The sequence below is a fragment of the Castor canadensis genome, chromosome 2 (assembly GCF_047511655.1).
Source record: "Castor canadensis chromosome 2, mCasCan1.hap1v2, whole genome shotgun sequence".
Lineage (NCBI taxonomy): Eukaryota > Metazoa > Chordata > Mammalia > Rodentia > Castoridae > Castor > Castor canadensis.
This window is the reverse complement of record NC_133387.1, coordinates 105,084,415-105,092,659: the sequence shown is the minus strand read 5'-3', so window position 1 is coordinate 105,092,659 and position 8,245 is coordinate 105,084,415.

Below are 8,245 nucleotides of genomic sequence, written 5' to 3'. Positions count from 1 at the left end.
CTCCTTCTATTTGTTTTGGGATTTGCTTGTTCTTGTTTTTCTAGGAGTTTGAGATGTATCATTAGGTCATTGATTTGGGATCTTTCAATCTTTTTAATATATGCACTCATGGCTATAAACTTTCCTCTCAAGACTGCCTTAGCTGTGTCCCATAGGTTCCGGTAGGTTGTGTTTTCATTTTCATTGACTTCCAGGAACTTTTTAATTTCCTCTTTTATTTCATTGATGATCCCTTCTTCATTAAGTAATGAGTTATTTAGTTTCCAGCTGTTTGCATGGGAAGTTCTAAAACCCAGAGACACCAAAGGGAGAGACTGTAAAGGGAGCCCAAGAAGGGTAGGTGGACTCACCAAAGAATGTCGGTGTTGGATGCAAGCGAGGGCGATCGGGAGGATAAGTCCTGGTCAATCACATCCTCAGGGTGGTCATGGGGTGAGTCGGAATCGGGGTCCCACCAGGATTAGTGGGGAAACCCATCCGAGTCTTGGCACCAAATGTAAGGAAATGTGGGCCCCAAAGTGACCACGTGGAGAGGAGTGATCTGGCCAAGAGATTCTTTATTGCCGGGTGGGAGAGGGAGAGAGCAGAGAGCCAAGAGAGTGAGGGAGAGAGGGGCAGGGGCTTAAATACCCCTCAGTGGGATTTAGCATGATCTGGTTGGTTAGGATCTTATGGTTCATGCTGATTGGAGGTTGGGGCAGAAGGAGGGTTCAAGCTAGACTTGAGGCTGGACTATGACCCTGGGAGGCAGGACTGTGACCCTGGAAAACAGGAGCTTAAGGGTGCAGTAAGAACTGAAACCTATCGGCGCCATTATTGCCAACATGTATACTATAACAGGGACTTAGAAAAAGAAAGGAAGGACCTGAAAAGGGAAAACAGAAAGGATAAGGGGCAGGAGACTCACATGCTTTCAAATATGGACAGGCAGGCCATTTTAGGAGGGAGTGCCCCAGGAGAAAGCTGCCTCCAGGACCCTGCCCCATTTGTCGGGGAAAACATTGGAAGGCACACTGTCCCTGGTTCCCAGGGGAACCAAGGCCACAGCCTCCCACCCAATGACGGGTCTCTGGGCCTCTCATCCAGGCTCTGTAACCACCATAAAAGCAGGGGAGCCCTGGGTTAAGCACAAGGTCAGCCTCCTTATCAATACCGGAGCCAGCATCTCAGCTATTCCTTTCTCTCCCAGATCCAGGTCCTCCAAGAAAATTATTGTTCAGGGCATATCAGGCCAGTTCCTAGAGCATTATTTCACTCAGCCTTTAGCCTGCTCCTGGGGAGATTTCCATTTCTGTCATTCCTTTTTAATTGTCCCAGAAACCCCTACTCCTCTGCTTGGGTGAGACCTTCTATCTAAGTTGGGGGTACAGCTCTTCTTACCCCCAGGAGAGTACTTTTGCTTGCCCCTAATACAGGAACAGGTAGACCCCACAGTGTAGATGGACAGACACACTGTGGGATGGGCACGAACAGCTGCCCTGGTCCTAATTCATCTCAAGGACCCCTCCTGGTTTCCCCATCAAAAACAATATCCTTTAAAGTCAGAAGTTAAGGATGGGCTAATTCCCATAATCAAATACTTAAAGAGAAAGGGACTGCTAATAGAATGCTCCAGCCCATATAATAATCCTATTCTGGGTGTCAGGAAGGTACCTAACAAATGGAGGCTAGTCCAGGATCTCTGCCTAATCAATGAAGCAGTAGTGCCTCTCCACCCTGTAGTTCCAAATCCCTATACGCTTTTAGCCCAAATACTTCCAGGTATCACTTACTACTCTGTCATGGATTTAAAAGATGCCTTCTTTTGCATTCCCTTACACCCTAAAAGTCAGCCTATCTTTGCCTTTGAGGACCCCACAAGAAAGTCTGGACAGGTCACTTGGACTGTCCTCCCCCAGGGACTCAGAGACAGCCCCCACCTCTTTGGGTTAACTCTAACCCAAGACTTGGCAGAGTGGCAATATCCACAAGCTACTCTGCTACAATATGTAGATGACCTCCTGCTCTGTGGACCTACTGAGCCTGTCATTTTATGAGCTACTGAGTCCTTACTAAACTTCTTAGATAGAAATTATAAAATGTCTAAGGAAAAGCCCAATTGTGTCAGTCTAAGGTTACATATTTAGGTCTTGTCCTGGAGAAAGAAATGAGGTCTCTAGGAGAAGATAGAATCCATCCAATCCTGATGTTTCCTCTACCCAAAACTCTAAAGCAATTGAGGGCCTTTCTGGGGGTCACAGGATACCACAGAATTTGGATCCTGGGATATACAGACCTAGCCAGGCCCTTATATCAAATCCTTAAGGAAACACAGAAGGATACCCAACCCTTTATTGAGTGGGATGATAAGTCAGAAAATGCATTCCACCAGTTAAAAAAAGGCTCTTATGACAGCTCCCGCCCTGGGTCTTCCAGTACACAACAAGTTTCAGTTATATGTCTATGAAAAGGGAGGACTGGCCTTGGGCATGGTGACTCAGTTCCGGGGCATCACTTAAACAAAGAGTTAGATTAGGTAGCCAAGGGATGGCCAGGATGCCTCAGAGCAATGGCCGCAGTAAGCCTTCTAGTGCCTGAAGTGCAGAAACTCATCCTAAACCGCCCCCTAATGGTGTATACCCCACACGACCTAGGGGGAATTTAAACTCAAAAGGAGAACTTTGGCTATCTGACAGCTGTCTACTTAAATACCAGGCCTAGGTTCTGGGAGGGACAAAAATAACTTTAAGGACCTGTCAGATCCTAAATCCTGCATCCCTTCTATCAGAGGCAGAGGGAAATCCTGAGCACTCATGTGAGGAGGTACTTATGGAAAATTATGCTGCCTGACCTGACTTAACTGATCAGCCCTTAAAAAAACCCAGATCTAGAATTATACACTGATGGCAGTTCCTTTGTCAAAAATGGTGTCAGACATGCAGGGTTTACAGTTGTGACAGAATTTGACACCCTCAAATCAGGTCCTCTTCCTCCTAATAAAGTGCTCCATTGGCAGAATTAGTGGCCCTAACAGAAGCCCTAAGACTGTCAAAAGAACAGTAAACATCTATACAGATTCTAAATATGCCTTCCTGATTTAAGTATGCCATTTGGAAGAAAAGAGGAATGCTAACGAATAGGAACAGCTTCCCATAGAAATAAGAGAGGTTACTTTAATAGTTTTAGGGATAACTGCATTAATTTCAGCCCTTGCTGGAATCAGTTATGGGGTAATTGCCAATCATGTAACTGCAAAAAACCTAAACAAAGTGGTAGAGGGCACCTCAGACCAGGTAGGCCTTGCTATTAAGGACATGCAAAGGTCTTTGTCATCCCTTGCCTGTATGGTAATGGACCACCGCCTGGCCCTAGATTTTCTTTTGGTCAAACAAGGGGGGGAGGTATGTGCCATCACCAATATCTTCTGTTGCACATATATAAACACTTCAGGCATTGTAGAGGAACATGCAGACTACATTCTCCAACAGGCTAAATGGCTCCGGGAGCAATCTCTTGAAACCTAGGTTTCTACTCAGGTATGGAAACAAATAAAATCCTGGCTTCCCTCCAGGACTTGGTTTCTACCCTTTCTGGGGCCTATAGTTGCCATTATTCTCTTGCTTGTGTTTGGGCCTTGCATTTTAAACTTACTTGTCAAGTTTGTTTCTTCTCGCCTAGAATCCATCAAACTACAAATGCCTTGGGTGGAAATGAAAATGACCTACTACCGTGGTCCCCTTGACAACCCCTCTCATGGTCAGCCTTGACGCTGCGGGCCCCTTCATCGCCCCCTGTCATCAGGAAGCAGGGGCCCCTTCATCACCCCCTGTCAGCAGGAAGCAGTTACTGAATAGACTTCGTTGTCCCTATTCCTAACAGCAGTTAGGGCGGTCACTGAGAGGGGACTTGAAGGACAGACGGCAGTAGGTCAAGGAGACATTTCTCCTCCCTAGGAAATGCCTGTTTGCATTTGAAAGGCATCTCTGCCATCAGGCAATGCAAATAGGCTATAAAACCCACTCTCCACCCTGGCCCATGGGATCACCGGTTTCCGGGTTCCCCTGCATTCCCCAATATGCAGTCTTTCTCTTCTCTTTTCTCCAACTAAATTCTCTACAAATAAAATCTTTCCAACCTCTGCTGTTAAGTCTGTCTGTGCTTTCATTTTTAGAGCAGGCTCAAGAACCCTGAGCACCTGAAATTCCTGCGTGTGTCATCTGTGCATCATTAGGACCATTTTTCTGGTTATAGATATTATATTACATAATATATATTATATTTCTGGCATATATATATGTGTGTATATATATGTGTATATATATATATATATATATATATATATATATATATATATACTTTAAGCCTTACACTCCTTCAAAAAAAAAAAACCTGCAATATTTACTAAATAGAAAAGGGAAAAAGGACAGCTCTCTCTCTCTGCCCTTGCCCACTTGTCCACAAATAATTAGTGCAGTTCCAGTGAGGACATCTTAAAGAAAGACACCTATCCTGGGAAAGAACTCAGGAAAATGACTCCTCTGGGCACAAAGTGTCCACAGAGGAAGATATTTATCTCAAGGATGGACACCTGTCCTGAAGGGAGCATTTGGCAGGACCCATATTTTGTTAAAAGGGATGTTCAAACATCTGTCATAGTGACTGAAATTTACTTAGCAGACCATTAGGGTGAACAAAAGGGAAGCCATGTTAGGATCAGGACACCGCTGCCCCCACTCTCTGGCAGGCAGCTGATGGGTATTGGAAACACCCCATCACCCATCACTTACTGGAAGGACCACACTTAGCCTCAAGGTACTGAGGTGAGGTACTCTTACCTCACCAGGGATCCAATCTACCTAGAGATAATTACCACTTATCTCCTCCAGCTTCCCCTCACAATGGTTAACCCTGGGAACCCAGCTAAACTTCCCCTCCAGACCCCTCCCCTATATGTACTCCAAGTCTGTAAATTGGCAGTGGTGTTCTGACTTTGGCTAGGTTTCTTCCAGAAGAAACCCTGTGCTGGCCTTTGAGCCATCTCCTGTCTGTCTATTTTGTGCCTCTTTTCAGTCTAACACAGGCCAACCTTTAAATCTTTGGGCTCAAGTGATAACAGCCTAACAGCCAAAGCAGCTAATGATACCAGGTGTCAGAAGAAAGAGGAACACTTTCCTAAGGGTAAATTCAAGCCAACACCTACCCTACTTTTTCCTCTAAATACCTCTGATGTTCGAGCACTCATTGCACATATTATCAGATGTGCCTGAACCCGGGTCTGGTCTGTGTACTCTGTTTCTATCTTTCCTTTGCTTCACTTTACTAATAAACTTCTTGGTCTCTACTTCCATGTGTCCTAAAATTCTTTTGTGCAACAACATCACGAACTTGGTACCCAAGGGCCAGGCAGAGGCCTCCTCCCTTTTGGAGACCTCCTTCCTGGAGTGTCATTGGTCTGGTAACATCAGGACTTGGCCTTGATTTTGGGGAAGGTTGAAGAAAATGGGGCTTTGGTCTGGATGGGTGGCTGTCAGGCACAAGAGTGATTCTATGATTAGATATCTGACAATCTCTAGAAAGATGGCGGGAGGCTGAAGGAGAAGCAATGACTCAGATGAGCCAGGAGAGGGAGCTGTTGGCCCTTTTGCTGTTTGATTCAGGCTTTTCTCATTTCAGATGTAAATAGCAAACAGCCCTGTCTGATGGTGAGTTTTATTTTCCCCTCCAAAGGCCTTGATGCTGCAAAGTGACTATATCTTTTCTTTTGTAGTTAATAAATATCTGAGGGAGAGGGAGAGGGAGGGGGAGGGGGAGGGGGAGGGGGAGGGGGAGGGGGAGGGGGAGGGAGAGGGAGAGGGAGAGGGAGAGGGAGGGAACGAAGGTTGAAGGGAGATTATATAGACATCCTTGTTCTCAAACTCACTTGCACTGATTTAATTTGTTCGTGGATCTTAGCTCACCCCTGTGATTGCCTGGTGGTGACCTTCTGCTTCCTCTTTTCTTTTATATTTATTCACTGGAATTTTTCTGTAAGGAAGAGCTGTCCCTTCTGTCACTTATTAGATTGTTGCTATTGTTTGTGCCTCACAAAGGCTCATGTCTTTTAAGAAGGGTATTATAGGATTCTGATCTCTGTCTATCTCTCTCTGCATTCCAGCCGTCAGGTAAGCCCTTTGCTCTAGTGTTTCCCACAGTGACATGTGGCCTTGTCCCAGGCTCAAAAGCAATGGCACCAACCTACCACTGGGTTGAAGCCTCTAAAACCATTGATACTGGTGTCAGGTGTGGACCAAATTCATGTCCTAGAGCCAACAAAAAATGACAATTCAGACTCAACTGTAAGCAGACACAAAGCAACAGGACTTTATTAAGGAAAGGAAAGGTAGAGACTGCACATAGGAGGGGCTGGAGGAGAGTGAACCAGACCACAGCAGGTGGGCTGGCTAGGGGGATTTCTGCTACTTTTGGAGAGCTTGAGGGGTTGGGACTTTGTGGATCTTTCTGAGAGGTGGATAGTGGTGTGGGTCTCCTTGACAGGCAGGTTTGGGCACAAAGATTTGGTGCCAAGGGCATTGGAGGTGACTCCCTCCTCCCCCTTTTCTGTCCTGTATCTGCTTCTTAAAGATGTGTGTGTTGCCACGCCCACCTTCTTTATATTCTGGCTGGCCTTTGATCTGGGCTGTCACCCCTTCTGGCCCTCACCCTTGCTGCCTATATCCCAAGCTAACTCCTGTCACCATGAGCCCAAATAACCTTTTCTATTTTATTTATTTATTTTAGGATATAGTCATTGTACAGGGGGGGTTCATACTTTAACAATACCATCTGGGGTGAATCATGCTTGTAATCAAAGCTACTTGGAGGCAGAGATGGGAAGGAATCACAGTTTGAGGCCAGCCCAGGCAAAAAGTTAGCAAGACCCCATCTCAATCAATAAGCTGGGTGTGGTGATGCATGCCTGTGTATCCCAGCTATGTGGGAGGCCAGAAGTAGGAGGATGGAGTCTGAGGTCAGTTCTAGGCAAAAATGTAAGAGCCAATCTAAAAAATGATGTAAGAAAATGACTGGAGGTATGGCTCAAGTGGCAGAGTGCTTGACTAGCTAATGTGAGGCTCTGAGTTCAAATCCCAGTACTGCTAAGTGTGTGCGTATGTATGTGTGCGTGTGTGTGTGTGTGTGTGTGTGTGAGAGAGAGAGAGAGAGAGAGAGAGAGAGAGAGAGAGGTTTAACAATACTAACTCTAACACAGAGAATGTCTTTCTGTTTCTGTGTGTCCTCTTCAATTCCTTTCACCTGTCAACTTTCCCTCTCAGCCGCCTCTGCAACCCACTTAAAGCAATTGCAAGAGGTTTCTTTGTTCTATTTCATGTAAGTATATGAAGTCCATCAACCATATTCCCTCATCTTCATCTCCTTCATTCAACTCCCTCTCCCACAAGTGCCCCCCACACTGTACCTATTTTACAGTCCTGTCTTTCGTTATTAATATTTAAGTTGATGTTCAAAGGGGTTTCTTAATGTATCACCGCTATGAGTATACTTTACTTTGGTCAGTTCATCCTTTCCATTGCTCTCCCTCACCCCTTTCCTCCCACCCCCCATTATTCAACAGCATTCAATGCACATCCTTATGTCCTCTACCTTCTCTCTTTATAATTTGACAGGCGTTTGTTACAGTATGGAAAGCCAACTAATACAATTATTTAACATACTCTTCCAGTTTTGGCCACTGGGAGCTCCTTGAGGTTGGGTCCTGTTCCTGTGTTTGACAAGCACCATCCTCCCCCGCCCCACTCTGGCATGACAGGACCTTCCAGACCCACCTTGCAGGCCCCCTTCCTCAACCCTGGAATGGGTCACTTCTCAGAGGAGCTTAGCGCCTTTCACTGGACAATGATGCTTAGAAACCAAGGTCTATGCTTTGAGTTGGCCACTGCCTCTGAGGTGTCACTTGGGAGCAGACAGGTACATGCCCTGACACAGACAGGAAGCATGTGTATATCTGTGTCTGTCTGTTTGCACACATATCAAAGACAAGTTTGTACTAACATCTTACTTGTAACTTCATTCTTTGACAGTGAGAAATTCAGCCTTTAGTTAGATACTAAGGCAGGCTAGCAAAGGGCAAATAACCCACCTTGGGAGGTTCTCTTTCTCGCTCTCTTTTGGCAGGGCCTATACCTTGAGCCACTCCACAAAGCCCTTTTTTCATGAAGGATTTTTCAAGATAGGGTCTTGTGAACTATTTGCCCAGGCTGGCTTTGTGCTG